This window comes from Mesoplodon mirus (assembly GCF_964341445.2).
Source record: "Mesoplodon mirus genome assembly, chromosome: 6".
Lineage (NCBI taxonomy): Eukaryota > Metazoa > Chordata > Mammalia > Artiodactyla > Ziphiidae > Mesoplodon > Mesoplodon mirus.
Window position 1 is genome coordinate 46260928 of NC_138982.1, and position 15390 is coordinate 46276317.

General features: G+C 44.1%; 1 pseudogene across 1 annotated transcript in view; it reads left to right on the forward strand.

Moving 5' to 3' along the window:
• LOC309805945 (transmembrane epididymal protein 1A-like) overlaps nt 1-15390 on the forward strand; it is a 63404-nt pseudogene that overhangs the window by 1008 nt on the left and 47006 nt on the right. The gene's annotated exons all lie outside the window — the stretch shown is intronic.

Consider the following 15390-nt stretch of genomic DNA (forward strand, 5'->3'; position numbering starts at 1 on the left):
CTTGTTCCTAAATGAACCTTCCAGCTCCTAGGATTCCTGCTATCTATCTCTCTGTTCTCTCCAGGCCTGTTTCTTTCCTGTCTTGCTATTCAGTATGGTTCCTAACCATGGACTTACATGAAGTGAGAACAGGAGTAGTATTTTTCATTGACAGCTTTTGGGATCCAAGAGGAAGAAATGAAATGAGGGAACAGAGAGAGATGGAGGGTCTCTGGGGACTCAGCAGGGCTCTGCGTGTCTGAGGCGGGGCTGGCTTAGCGTGTGCACGTGTGTGCCGGCGGCGGCTGAAGTGGTGAAATGTGTGAAAGGGAAGAGACTCTGTTTTCACATCGTGGTGAGGACTTCTGTTTTCTTCATTTCTCTCTGTTTTTTATTCACACTAAGTGTAACAGGAAGAAGAGCTGTTTTGTTTCTTTCTTTTTTTTTATTAGTTTCTGCTTTATAACAAAGTGAATCAGTCATACATATACATCTGTTCCCACATCCCTTCCCTCTTGCATCTCCCTCCCTCCCACCCTCCCTATCCCACCCCTCCGGGTGGTCACAAAGCCCCAAGCTGATCTCCCTGTGCTATGCGGCTGCTTCCCACTATCTACCTACCTTACATTTGGTACTGTATATATGTCCATGCCTCTCTTTCGCTTTGTCACAGCTTACCCTTCCCCCTCCCCATATCCTCAAGTCCATTCTCAAGTAGGTCTGTGTCTTTATTCCTGTTTTACCCGTAGGTTCTTCATGACATTTTTTTTCTTAAATTCCATATATATGTGTTAGCATACGGTATTTGTCTTTCTCTTTCTAAAGAAGATGTGGCACATATATACAATGGAATATTACTCAGCCATAAAAAGAAACGAAACTGAGCTATTTGTAATGAGGTGGATGGACCTAGAGTCTGTCATACAGAGTGAAGAGCTGGTTTTGTTGTTAATGTTTTTTAATCTAAACTGGACGAGGCTACTTCTGCCTGAGGGAGTAAGGGATGAGGGGAAAGGGGGTGGCAATCAGTTTAGCAGGGCTCAAGTCTGGGGAGAAAGGAGGCAAGGGAGGAATTCCCAAAGGTGGGTGTAAGAAACAAGGATTATATTTGTATAATTTTAAGTTGTTTGGGTTCTGCTGTGACATAAAACAACTCCATTGCTTATGCAGAGTCTTTCAGTAAAGTCTTATGATACACGTACATGTGTCTTGTGTGAGTGATTCTGGGGCAAGATCAAAGAAAAGGCCCAGATTTCAGGTGGTGGGAGCAGAAGGAGAAGAACCGCCATGAAACATGGGGCACAGATGACCTCAGTGGTTCTGAAGATGCAGGGACTCGGAGCCAAGAGGGAAACTGCAGCCCCTGGAACCTGCAGACCTTTCCAGCCAGTCACTGAGTTCCTCCCAGAATGAGGAGAGGAGGTGCTAACAAATTCACATACTCAGTGAAATATATGAAAGCAAACTATATAAAAATACTTATCCCTGGGTACAATTAGAAAACTGCTTCTGATAACATGTGTCTGCTTATGTGAGATGATAAACACAGCATTTGGAAGTCTGAAGATGCAGGAAGACGGGAGGAGATGCTGGCCATAGATGTGGACAAAGGACCACAGAGAACAGTGCCCACACATGAAGCCGTGGCAATTCTGCCATGGCACACGCAGTCAGAGATGCTGTCCTCAGAGATAGAAAATCTCTATGAAGCACAGAGAGGGATTTGCATTTGCAGATGGAGGGCAAGGTGGGCTGCACATTGTCCTCTGACATATGCCTGGACACTCCCTAAAGAAGCAGGGTGCGAGAGTGTGGAAACAGGCCCTGGAAACAGTAGGACAGGGGTTAAAGTAAAGAAGGGGAGCAAGGGAAAGGATGGAAGTGGGGCAGGGGTCTGGCAAGTCACATGGGCTGGGCTGGCAGAGAAGCGACACTCTGGGTCTAAGGAAGAGACATGTCTTCCTCCAGCAGCTGGAACCAGGCCAGCCTCAACTTTCCTCCCCAGCAAAGCAGGAATCAACCTAAGGAAAGGTCAGCACCCTTCTTCCTGTCCCCACCCTAAAAAGCCCAGAAACAGAGCCCGCTTTACCGGCGGCTTGTGCGCCCCCAGCAATGAAAGCACCGAGTCCTAACCACTGGACTGCCAGGGAATTCCCAGGGCCCCTCACTTTATATCTTCCATCCAAAGCCCTGGGAGAGGCCATAGCAAGGGGTCCATATGATCGTTTATCACTGAAAAATAGCAAAAGTTAGATATTTCTGTATTCTTTTTTTCTCCATAAAGTCTGGCTGCACCCTCTCCCTGAAGACTTAACACAGATTTACTTTCAGGATGCCTTATGATAAACACATCTCTTTCCCTGTTAGTAGACCATCCTTTATTCAAGGATAATGGTAAGACTCTTCCTTCTTCAGCTTGGAAACAAGAAGCTTAAAATGCTGATGACATCACACACTGGCTGAGAACCACCTGCTAAAGTAGAATCCCTCAGTCAACAAATGTAAATAAGTCTTATCAGATGCTGGGCCTGACTTAAAGAGGAGTAATTAGAGGTGCAGAAAACTGATGGCTAGGAGAGAGATGGGAAGTAATTTACAGAGGTGGGTCCTGTTTATCTTCATTTGTACTGTGTGCGGGAATTCTTGTCCTGCACATCTGGCCCTTGCCCAGCGAATCAGTCATGGCTCTCTAGAGAATCAGAACCAATAGGATGTGGATAGACAGACAGAGAATTTAAGGAATGGACTCATGAAATCGTGAGGACTGGCAAGTCCAAAATCTTCAGGGCACACCAGCAGGCTGGAGACCCAGGGGAGAGTTGATGTTGCCATCTTGAGTCTGAAGGCAGTCTGGAGGCAGAATTCCTTCCTCCTCAGGACACCGCAGACTTTTCTTTTAAGGCTTTCAACTGACTGGATGAGGCCCACCCACACTATGGAGAGTAATCTGCATATTCAAAGTACATTAATTTAAATGTTAATCACATTTGTTAAAAATACCTTCTCAGGGATTTCCCTGGTGGTCCAGTGGGTAAGACTCCACGCTCCCAATGCAGGGGGCCCCGGTTCAATCCCTGGTCTGGGAACTAGATCCCACATGCCACAACTCAAAAAAAAAAAGATCCCACATGCCGCAAGGAAGATCCCACATGCAGCAACTAAGACTCAGCACAGCGGGCTTCCCTGGTGGCGCAGTGGTTAAGAATTCGCCTGCCAATGCAGGGGACACGGGTTTGAGCCCTGGTCCGGGAAGATCCCACATGCTGTGGAGCAACTAAGCCCATGCACCACAACTACTGAGCCTGTGCTCTAGAGACCATGAGCCACAACTACTGAGCCCACGTGCCACAACGACTGAAACCCATGAACCTAGAGCCCATGCTCCGCAACAAGAGAAGCCATCACAATGAGAAGCCTACGCACCACAACGAAGAGTAGCCCCCACTTGCTGCAACTAGAGAAAGCCCGCACGCAGCAACGAACACCCAACGCAGCCAAAGATAAAATAAATAAATTTATTTATTAAAAAAAAAGACTCAGGGCCTCCCTGGTGGCGCAGTGGTTGAGAGTCCGCCTGCCGATGCAGGGGATGCGGGTTCGTGCCCCGGTCTGGGAGGATCCCATATGCCGCGGAGCGGCTGGGCCCGTGAGCCATGGCCGCTGGGCCTGCGCGTCCGGAGCCTGTGCTCCGCAACAGGAGAGGCCACAACAGTGAGAGGCCCGCATACCGCAAAAAGAAAAAAAAAGAAAAAAAAAAAAAAAAAAAAAAAAGACTCAGCACAGACAAATAAATATATATATATATATATATATATATTTAAATACCTCATAAAAAAAAAAACCTTCATAGCAACATCTAGACTGGTGTTTGACCAAACAACTGAGTACCGTGGCCCAGCCAAGTTAATTAACCATCATACTCAGCATAATGGAACATGGCTACTCAAACATGATTTATGTCAACTGTGTTTGTCATGATTGTTGGAGACCTTCCAAAAGAATAACAGTAACTTCATTTTAAATGAACTCCATCATTATTGGCTCTGACTGCAGTGTGACTACAACTAAATAATGTTCATTGGACTTTATCCCTTCCCTGTATCCTCCAGAAGGAGAATGATAGAGTGATGGGTGTGCAGGTAGGTGACACTTGTTTTTAAATTAAAAAAATAATGCTTAGAGGCTTTTTTTTCTTTTTCATGTTACATATTTTAGACATCTTAGAAAATAACAAAAAGTAGTTTAAAGTATTTTGAAATCTACCATAATGCTCTTACCCAGAATTAATTACTGCCTGGCAGGGCTAAAAGGGTAGAATGTATTTCAACCACACTAAGAGGTTGGATGGTAGGGTTAGGGTTTACATATCAGAGATGAGGCCTTTCCTGCTGAAGATGACTGATGTGCCTGATGACCAAGGCGTGGCTGACTGAAAAGTGTTGCAGGTGAAGTCACTGAAGATAAGGAAATCCAGAACTGGGAGTCTAGTGCTGTGGGAAGGAACTGAGTAAGGATACTGACATGCTTGGAAGATGGCAACGTTGGGCTGGAGAAGAACCCAGAGCCCAGTCTGCGGCAAATTTGGAGGAGGGGGAGGTGGTAAGTTATCAAGGATGGCCAGAAAACAGAAAATGTGACTAACATTAGCTTCAAAGGAGGAAGTGATCAGGGTTAAGCGGACATGGTAATACCTACCCCACAGAGGTACTGTGAGAAATAAATAAGGTTCTGCATAAACAACACTTAATACACAGTATGGTGTACAGTAGCTGCTCAATACATATTAGCTTGAGATTCTGAATATACATATGCGCCATGACCAGACCATATATAAAAATAAAACTCTGACCCATGATCTGAAGCAACCAGCCCAGGAAGCCAGCCTGCTCTCTATAAATCAGACCTGTAGAAAGTCAACTATCGCTCACTACTAACCAGTCCAGGTAGCCAAATAACAACCCCTGTAACAACTGACCCAAAATGGGAAGGACCTGATTAATAACTAACAGCTTCCCTAATTTCTGCCCTGCTTCCAACTTAGGGCCAACCAAAGAAAGCCAAATATGCGTCCCTAAACAACCACATGATACCCCACTTCTAGTTAGCCAGCCTACAGCCTCCCTATGCCAGCAGCCTCCAATCAAGGAATAACTGATGGTTTTTCTTTTTTTTCCCACTATGAAGCGTTCCCATTCCTCTGCCTGTCTTTGAGTCTTTGCCAAAAAGCAAATAAAGGCGGCTAACTCCCTTGCTATAGCAAGCCCTGAATATAAAGCCTTTTCTTGTTCTCCTTTGATTGGTTTTCATCTATTTTCACGTGTTTAATTCTTTCATTTATTCATTCAAGCAGTTATTCAATATTTATTGAGCCTATATTGATACTATATGCCAGACCCCATGCTGGGACATGAGAATAATGACGTGACCCAGATGCACAGGTCCCTGCCTTCAAGCTCATTATGGTTGTGGGAGAAGAAAGGCAAATAAGCAGCAAGGTAAGTACAGTCTGAAAAGGACTGTGATGAGGAGCAGCTAATCCAGACCTGTGAATCAGGGAAAGCTTCCTAGAAAAGTGATGTCACCACAGGGACCTGAAGGATGAATATGGCCAAGGGAAGAGCAGTAAGGGAAACAGTCAGGAAAAAGGGAAACGGACATAAGAAAAGTCCCCAGGTCATTGCATAAACACCAAAGGAAGTGAATGAAAGTGGGATGACTGGACCTCCGTGTTTGAGCTTGGAGTGGTCAGCCATGAAGGTGGAATGGCAGACAAGGGTCAGAATCCTTCTAGGCCACATGAAGGCATTTGGCATTTATCCTAAAGCTGACAGTAATGATCAGATTTCCATTTTGGAAACATCACTCAGGCTCCATGTGGAGTGAAGCCTGGAGGGCAAACCTGGAAGCAGGGAGACCAGTTAGGAGACTAACAGGTGATGGTGGCTGGATGAGAAGAAAAGTGCAAGGACTGGGGAGCTGATTTAGATGTTCCCACCTGGGACATCACGGCTGGAGGTCAGTAGGGTTGGGGGGTTGGGGAGGGTGGGACAAGCCAAAGCTTGTACAGCTGAGGAAGAAAGTAAATGCAGTCACTGAGAAAATGAAACCCACAATGTGAGCTGGAGAAGAAGAGATGAATTCTGGATGGAGACATGAAGTTTAAGGTGTTGTTCTGGAAGCAGGTGGATGAACTTGTCTGGAGCTCAAGAGAAAGGGATGGGTAGAGAGGGCAATCTGAAAGTCATAAATGGTCATTAAAGCCATTTATGGGGATGGATGAGATTGCCAAGGGATAGGGTATGGGGAAGAGGGCTTGGAATGGGACTCTGAGAGGCACCACACCTAACTGGAAAAAAGAAGGCAGGCACTCGTGAGGCAAACAAAGAAAGAGTAGCCAGGGAGATGCGAGGAAAACCAGGACCTTGTTGCAACATAGATACTAAATATTGATATTGTTTTAATAAAGGGAGTAGCAAACAAAGCCTTGTTTCTTATTCCCAGTTCCTTCTTCCCCTTCCAGAGAAGGATGGTCCCCAGGACACTGGGAGGGAATTTACTCTACGAGTTACCAGTGGAACTGGTCATGCATTGCCCCATAGTGTTGCCCAAGCTGCGTCAACAAAGTGCTAGCATTGGTACACATCATTAAGTAAAACTGGATGATGAAATAATGGGGAGAAATGCACATGTTTAGGACAAGGACGTCCCTCTGAGGCAGGAGATAGATAGTCCCCATCCCCCACCCTCCCCGCCCAGGGTAAACAGCTGCAGTTGGTTCTCTGTGGACCGATACTCAAATATGAAAACAGCAGGAAAACCCAATCCAAAAATGGGCAGTAGACCTTAATAGACATTTCTCCAAAGAAGATATACAGACTGCCCACAAACACATGAAAGAGTGGTCAACATCATTAATCATTAGAGAAATGCAAGTCAAAACTACAATGAGATATCATCTCACACCAGTCAGAATGGCCATCATCAAAAAATCTACAAACAATAAATGCTGGAGAGGGTGTGGAGAAAAGGGAACACTCTTGCACTGCTGGTGGGAATGTGAATTGGTACAGCCACTATGGAGAACAGTATGAAGGTTCCTTAAAAAACTACAAATAGAACTACCATATGACCCAGCAATCCCACTACTGGGCATATACCCTGAAAAAACCATAATTCAAAAAGAGTCATGTACCAAAATGTTCATTGCAGCTCTATTTACAATAGCCAGGACATGGAAACAACCTAAGTGTCCATCATCGGATGAATGGATAAAGAAGGTGTGGCACATATATACAATGGAATATTACTCAGCCATAAAGAGAAACGAAATTGAGCTATTTGTAATGAGGTGGATGGACCTAGAGTCTGTCATACAGAGTGAAGTAAGTCAGAAAGAGAAAGACAAATACCGTATGCTAACACATATATATGGAATTTAAGAAAAAAAAATGTCATGAAGAACCTAGGAGTAAGACAGGAATAAAGACACAGACCTACTTGAGAATGGACTTGAGGATATGGGGAGGGGGAAGGGTAAGCTGTGACAAAGCGAGAGAGTGGCATGGACATATATACACTACCAAACGTAAGGTAGATGGCTAGTGGGAAGCAGCCGCACAGCACAGGGAGATCAGCTCCGTGCTTTGTGACCGCCTAGAGGGGTGGGATAGGGAGGGTAGGAGGGAGGGACACGCAAGAGGGAAGAGATATGGGAACACATGTATATGTATAAATGATTCACTTTGTTATAAAGCAGAAACCAACACACCATTGTAAAGCAATTATACTCCAATAAAGATGTAAAAAAAAAAGAATTGCGAATTAGAGAGGAAAGCGGCCTCCTTACCAGGGACACCATTGGCAGTGAGGAAGGCGGAAGGGTAATCTCTGGACTCTCCTGGAAACTGGAAAGCCCAGAGCTTGTGGGTGAGGGGAGAGAAGAGAGAGGGAAAGGGAAAGGGGACGGGGGGGAGAGAGAGAGAGGCTTGTGGGGATGGGGAGGGGTACCTCAGAGGGGGCTTAAGAGGTTGGGGGACTTGAAACATAAACCATTATCCTTCCTGTGGTCCCTTTTGTACCCACAGACTATTGAAGAGAGAAGAAATATGATGGTAGGCACTCAGTAACCCGGGCTAATGAACTAAATAGTTAACTGTATACTGTTCAACCATCAAACTGGAATAATGCCCACTGTGGTCCTGTAATTAACTTCCAGTCCCACCTAACCAAGATACTAGTAAAATCCTCAGCTGGGCATGATGTAGGGGTGATCTCAGGTGGCCTCAGCCTGCAGCGGCTTGAAGCAGAGTTTCGGTTCCTGGCCAGAGATTGACTTTGGGTCACGGCAGTGAGAGAGCTGAATCCTAGCCACTAGACCAGTGGTCAGTGACAAGGCCATGGCCCTTCAGCTTTGCAGAAAAGAATTCCCACAAAGACGGAGAGTAGTAAAACAAAGTGTTTATTAGGAGGGAAAAGAATACAGTATGGGTGGATAGACACACAGGCGGACTCAGAGAAAGAGTCGTGCCCTCATGGTAGTTTAAATCACTTATATGGGGCATTTCTTCCAGGTTTCCTTTGGCCAATCATTTTAAATTGCCTGGTTCTGAGTCTGTATTTGGTATATCTCAGGATCCTCCCATGTGTGCTCTCACATCTCTCAGCTAAGATGGATTCCAGAGAAGAGGCCTATGGGTAGCTTAGCATCACTTCCCTTTTGACCTCCAAGGAGCTTTCTAGTCGGGAAGGTCTCCTTGACTTTGAGAATGAGAAATATGTGGTCTCTTATCTCTTATCTGGGCACGGCCCGGTCTCCTCTCTCAATTGTCCTGCTATTTTCTTTCTTTCTTTTTTTTTTTTTTACATCTTTATTGGAGTATAATTGCTTTACAATGGTGTGTTAGTTTCTGCTTTATAACAAAGTGAATCAGTTATACATATACATATGTTCCCATATCTCTTCCCTCTTGTGTCTCCCTCCCTCCCACCCTCCCTATGCGGCTGCTTCCCACTAGCTATCTACCTTACGTTTGGTAGTGCCTGATGGTGGGAATGTGAATTGGTACAGCCACTATGGAGAACAGTATGGAGGTTCCTTAAAAAACTACAAATAGAACTACCATATGACCCAGCAATCCCACTACTGGGCATATACCCTGAGAAAACCATAATTCAAAAAGAGTCATGTACCAAAATGTTCATTGCAGCTTTATTTACAATAGCCCAGAGATGGAAACAACCTAAGTGTCCATCAACAGATGAATGGATAAAGAAGATGTTGCACATATATACAGTGGACTATTACTCAGCCATAAAAAGAAACGAAACTGAGCTATTTGTAATGAGGTGGATAGACCTAGAGTCTGTCATACAGAGTGAAGTAAGTCAGAAAGAGAAAGACAAATACCGTATGCTAACACATATATATGGAATTTAAGGAAAAAAATGTCATGAAGAACCTAGGGGTAAGACAGGAATAAAGACACAGACCTACTTGAGAATGGACTTGAGGATATGGGGAGGGGGAAGGGTAAGCTGTGGTAAAGCGAGAGAGAGGCATGGACATATATACTGTAATTCGCAATTATTTAAAGACTGCATAGAGGCCCCCCTCCCCCAACCAGGAAAAAACTGTCCTTCTCCCAGCACTGTGCGCCCACCGTCGGCGGCCCTCCGCCCTCCTGAAAACAGTTCCTTAATTTCCCCTGGCAACCCCACTCTCCAGGGACACAGTCCCCAAGGACCAAACTCCGCGTGGCAGCATCCTCACTGCCTAGCGCATCAACCTGTCCTGCTGTCCTGGGACAGAATCTAGGAGCGTGGGGACTGGCAGACAGAGCTGGGAGAGACACTTAACTTCTTTTGTACTTCTGATTGTTTTATCATGTACAAAAGAAAGAATACGGGCAATACGCTCGATTTTTTTTTTCAACGAAATCAAAATTAAAACTGTACTAAGAGCACAGAACTATCTAGTAAACCGTGAGGAACGCACGGAGCCCAGTTCTGCCAGGCTGCCCCCGGCTGTACCTGCTGTACTCCACGGCCACCCTCTTGTTAAAGGGGTTCCGGCCTGAGAATGGCCGGGGTGCCAGGGCCCCTCACCCCCGCGCAGTTCCTCTCCCCTCCTAGGGACACGGGCGGAGGTCAGGAACTCAGCCCGGAGCCCACCTCTGCGCAGGCGAGGGGCTGGGGGGACGCTGCGGCGCGTGGCGCGACTGCCCCAGCGGGCGCCCAAGAGAGGAGCGCGCCTCCCACCGCGCCGCACTTTCTTTTCCTGCCTCACCCTGGAGGTCCGGCCTCGCAGCTCGCCCGGAAGAGTGTCCAGACGAGGTGGGGTACCCGCCCCTCCTGGGTCGTTTGTATCCTCAGCGCCTGGCACCACACCAGATTCGGGAGGCAGAGGCTGCGCGGGGCAGGAAGCTTCGCGTCCTGCGTGGGTGCCCAAAGCTAGGCCCCAGCACTGCTGTGCCTTCTTATCCCACGCCCGCCCGGGCGAGGACGGGCCGGCCCCAGGTACTCAGAGGTTACACGCCTAATCTGGGGAAATGAGGAGGGAGATGGATGAGTCACTGATGGATGGACTGATTCTTAGATCTTTTCACCGTGCACTATTTCTCCAGCACCTTCTAAGCACTCGGGAGGAATCGGAGAACAAAACAAAGCTCCCCGGCGCTCTCAGATCTAGAGCGGGAGGTGGCAGTGACCTGATTAGTTCATATATTGATGTTTAGCCCTAAGTGTCTACACCACCTCCTCCTACACCCTATTAAAAGCAAACTTTCCTTGACAAATTGCTCTCCATTGTTCACCAAGGGAGCCAGCAAGTGGCAAAAGCATGTTGATTGGGGGAGGGTGTGGGCAGGAAGAGGTATGAGGTTGGGAAACACAATGCCTACGTTAAGCAGAGACATTTTCTTCATTCGTAAAACATCATTTATCATCATCATTGGGGCTTCTCAAAATTTCCTAAGTGCCCCAACCTCTTTTTTAGTCGCTAATATTTGAAAAGAAAGAAAGGATGGCAGTTTCATTCCGCAAGGTCATAAAAACACTTCTATTCACTCGTTATTTAACAGTTTCTGGCAAGATGGTTGAGATGCCAGATGTGGTGACAGTTCGTCAGAAGAAAAAGCACAAGTTTGAAAGGCAAATGATAGGGATACATGTATGTCCTCAATGGGAATAACAAGGGTTAATGACCAGACAACTGTGCCTCAAATGTCCGATTAACAGGAAGCATGGAGCAATGACAAAGGGATCAAAACCAGAGCACCACCAGACAAGAGGAACACCAAACAGGCCCTTCCCAGGCATGTTTCTTTTCTTTCTTTCTTTCTTTCTTCCTCTTGTGATGAAAACTTTTAAGATCCACCCTCTTAGCAGCTTTCAAATATACAATACAGTATTATTAACTGTACCCCCATGCTGTACATTACATCCCCATGACTTATTTATTTGATAGCTGGGAGTTTATATTTTTTAACCCTCTCCTCTCATTCCACCCACCCCCTCTCTGGTGACCACCAATCTGTTCTCTCTATCCATGAGCTTGGATTTGTTTGTTTTTTGTTTGTTTTTAGATTCCACATGTAAGTGGGATCATACGGTACCTGTCTTTCTCTGTCTGACTTATTTCACTTAGCATAATGCCCTCAAGGTCCATCCATGTTGTTGCAAATGGCAAGATTTCATTCTTTTTTATGGCTAAATAATATTCCATTGTACATATATACACTGCATTTTCTTTGTGCATTCATCCATTGACACTTAGGTTGCTTCCATATCTTGGCTATTTGAAATAATGCTACAATGAACATGGGGGTGCAGATATCTTTTCTAATTAGTATTTTTGTATCCTTTGGATAAATACCCAGAAGTGAATTGTTGAATCACATGGTAGTTCTATTTTTAATTTTTCGAGGAACCTCCATATGGTTTTCCATAGTGGCTGCACCAATGTAGATTCCCACCAACAGTGCACAAGTGTTCCCTTTTCTCCACATCCTCACCAACACTTGTCATTTCTTGTCTTTTTGATGACAGCCATTCTGACAGGTGTGAGGTGATATCTCATTGTAGTTTTGATTTACATTTCCCTGATGATTAGTGATGTTGGACACCTTTTCATTTACTTGTTGACCATCTGCGTGTCTTCTTTGGAAAAATGTCTATTCAGATCTTCTACCCATTTTTAAATCAGATTTTTTTTTACTATTGAGTTGTATGAGCTCTTTACATATTTTGGATATTAATACCTTATCAGATTTATGATTTGCAAATATTTTTTCCTATTCGGTTGGTTGTCTTTAACTAGTCATTTTTCTTAAGATGCAAAGCAGAGTAGTTTGTGCCGTATTTAGTTTCAGGACTTTTTTTTTCTTTTTTTGTAATTTGACACTATCTGCTCATTTAAGTGACATCCTGTGTGAAACCTACATTCACACACAGGATTTATATGCAGACAAAACAGCATACCATGATTTACCTGTAGACAGAGTCAAGTTCAGAAAATTACTATCAATGATCCTACCAAACTCAGTACCCTCTTTTTGTAACAAATACTTTGTAAAGGTCCTTTACTATCCTGAACTGAAATTCATAGATAATATAATCTGTCTACATACATGATTACAAGGACTAGAGATAGATAGATGATAGATAGATAGATAGATAGATGACACTATAATATCTGTCAATGCCTCCCAGCCAGAGACCCTCAGGAACACACTTACAGTTGAATAAGTTAAATCTATTGCTCTTTGCAAGGAGGGAGAATATGCACCACAGGGAAATGTGGTAGAAGGGACTTGGAGGATTTAGGTTAGTGTTAGGTGACTTTCAGGAGGATTCATGGAAGTGGTGCTTTGCTTTGGATTAGATGCTGTTGAGAAGTGGGAATCATTCTATAGTTGGGTCTTTTGATAAATGTGACCCAGAAGGAGGGTAGATTAGAGTAAGACTAAAGGTATCATTGTAAAGGAGCAGCAGACACTTGTACTAGCCAAGATAGGAAGATGTTCAGTCATTTCTCTGGTTTGGACCACGTTCACATTCGTCTGTGTTCAGATATGATCACAGAGTGTTCTTGTTTTTGTCTAGATCCATCAAGGTCTCAGAGTGGCTTCATCTCATACTGGCGATCTGTGAAATTGTTGATGTGCAACAGGAGAACACAATGCTGAGCAGTGAGTGCCAGGCCAACTCCCAGGTGTCATGGATGGCTCTTCTCATTTTCATATCCTAAGTGAAATTAAAAGGAGAGATAAAAATCATGCATAATGAAATAATGTACATTTCGATATATAAATGCTCCAGCATAACTATATTAGAATACATAATAGAGTCAGATGATTGCACTCCCTTATATGAGTCAGTTTGGATTTAAAAGTAAGAATAGAGCTTCCCTGGTGGCGCAGTGGTTGAGAGTCCGCCTGCCAATGCAAGGGACACGGGTTCGTGCCCCGGTCCGGGAAGATCCCACATGCCGCGGAGCGGCTGGGCCTGTGAGCCATGGCCGCTGAGCCTGCGCGTCCGGAGCCTGTGCTCCGCAAAGGGAGAGGCCACAACAGTGAGAGGCCCGCGTACCACAAATAAATAAATAAATAAATATAAAAGTAAGAATATTGGAAGTGTTTCCTTACAATAAATGCAGAAGAATGAAAGAGAGTGGTTCCAATTATCATCAGAATTTAAATTAGTGTTAAGATATATAATAACACACCAGACTCATTTGTATATGATAAGAGAAGGAAGGAATAACCTTAATGGAAACAGGAATAACATGTTAAGCAAATTATAGGCTGTCAAGGCAGCTAACATAAAGAACAATATTCTCATGACATTAGCCTTACTGTGAGTAGTGAAGAAAAAAACCTTTTTGTATGACATGAAGGAAAAGAGTGATGAAATATCTCAGAGATCATATCTCCTGTCTTGAAATTTCAATACTCATTCAGTGCATGCATACTAGTATTTAAAAAGACCTTGAAGATCATATACAATAAACCCAAAGATAATGCATATTTTAATATAATGGGATTCTCTCCAGGCCCCTGACCAGCCCTTGTTGCCAAACCTGAGTCTCAAACTGAGGCAGACGGAAAGGATAATAACACCTACCCTACAGGGTTGGTGTTATGATTAAAGATAATGTTTGGTAGCTCATACAACTCAATAACAAAAAAACAAACAACACAATCAAAAAATGGGCAGAAGACCTAAATAGACATTTCTCCAAAGAAGGCTTACAGATGGCCAATAAGCACATGAAAAGATGCTCAACATCACTAATTATCAGAGAAATGCAAATCAAAACCACAATGAGATACCACCTCACACCAGTCAGAATGGCCATCATCAAAAAATCTACAAATAATAAATGCTGGAGAGGGTGTGGAGAAAAGGGGACCCTCCTACACTGTTGGTGGAAGTGTAAATTGGTGTAGCCACTATGGAAAACAGTATGGAAGTTCCTCAAAAAACTAAAAATAGAGTTGCCATTTATCCAGCAATCCCACTCCTGGGCATACATCCAGACAAAGCTATAATTCAAAAAGATACGTGCACCCCAATGTTCATAGCAGCACTCTTTACAATAGCCAAGACATGGAAGCAACCTAACTGTCCATCGACAGATGAATGGATAAAGAAGATGTGGTACATATAGACAATGGAATACTACTGATACTAAGTCATATAAATGGATGAAATAATGCCATTTGCAGCAACATGGATGGACCTAGAGATTATCAGATTAAGTGAAGTAATCAGGAAGAAAAAGACAAATACCATATGATATTGCTTATATATGGAATCTAAAATATGACACAAATGAACTATTCTATGAAACAGAAACAGATTCAGACACAGAAAACGGACTTGCGGTTGCCAAGGAGGAGGGTAAGGGGGGAGGGATGGATTGGGAGTTTGCAACAAGTAGTTGCAAACTATTATATATACGTATAACTGAACCACTTTGCTCTACACCAGAAACTAACACAACATTGTAGGGAATTCCCTGGCAGTCCAGTGATTAGGACTCCGTGCTTTCACTGGCATGGGTTCAACTAAGGTTCCACAAGCTGTGGCAGTGTGGCCAAAATAAATAAATAAATAAATATTTTTAAAAATTGTGAATCAACCATGCTTCAATAAAATAATTTTGTTAAAAAAAGATGTTTGGAACATGTATAGTTCATGGTGCTCTAAAGCTAACCATTGTCATCAGTTTAGTCTTTGGGCCCTGTGCACACGCACACACACACACACACACACACACACACACACACACACACAAAGATGGAGAGATAGGATGTGTGCTTGCTTGAGTCTCCATGATTACATGGAAGGTGCTTGATTGTGTGTGGTCGAGTTTGCCAGAGAATCCCAGGCAACGCTGTTGCAGGCTTT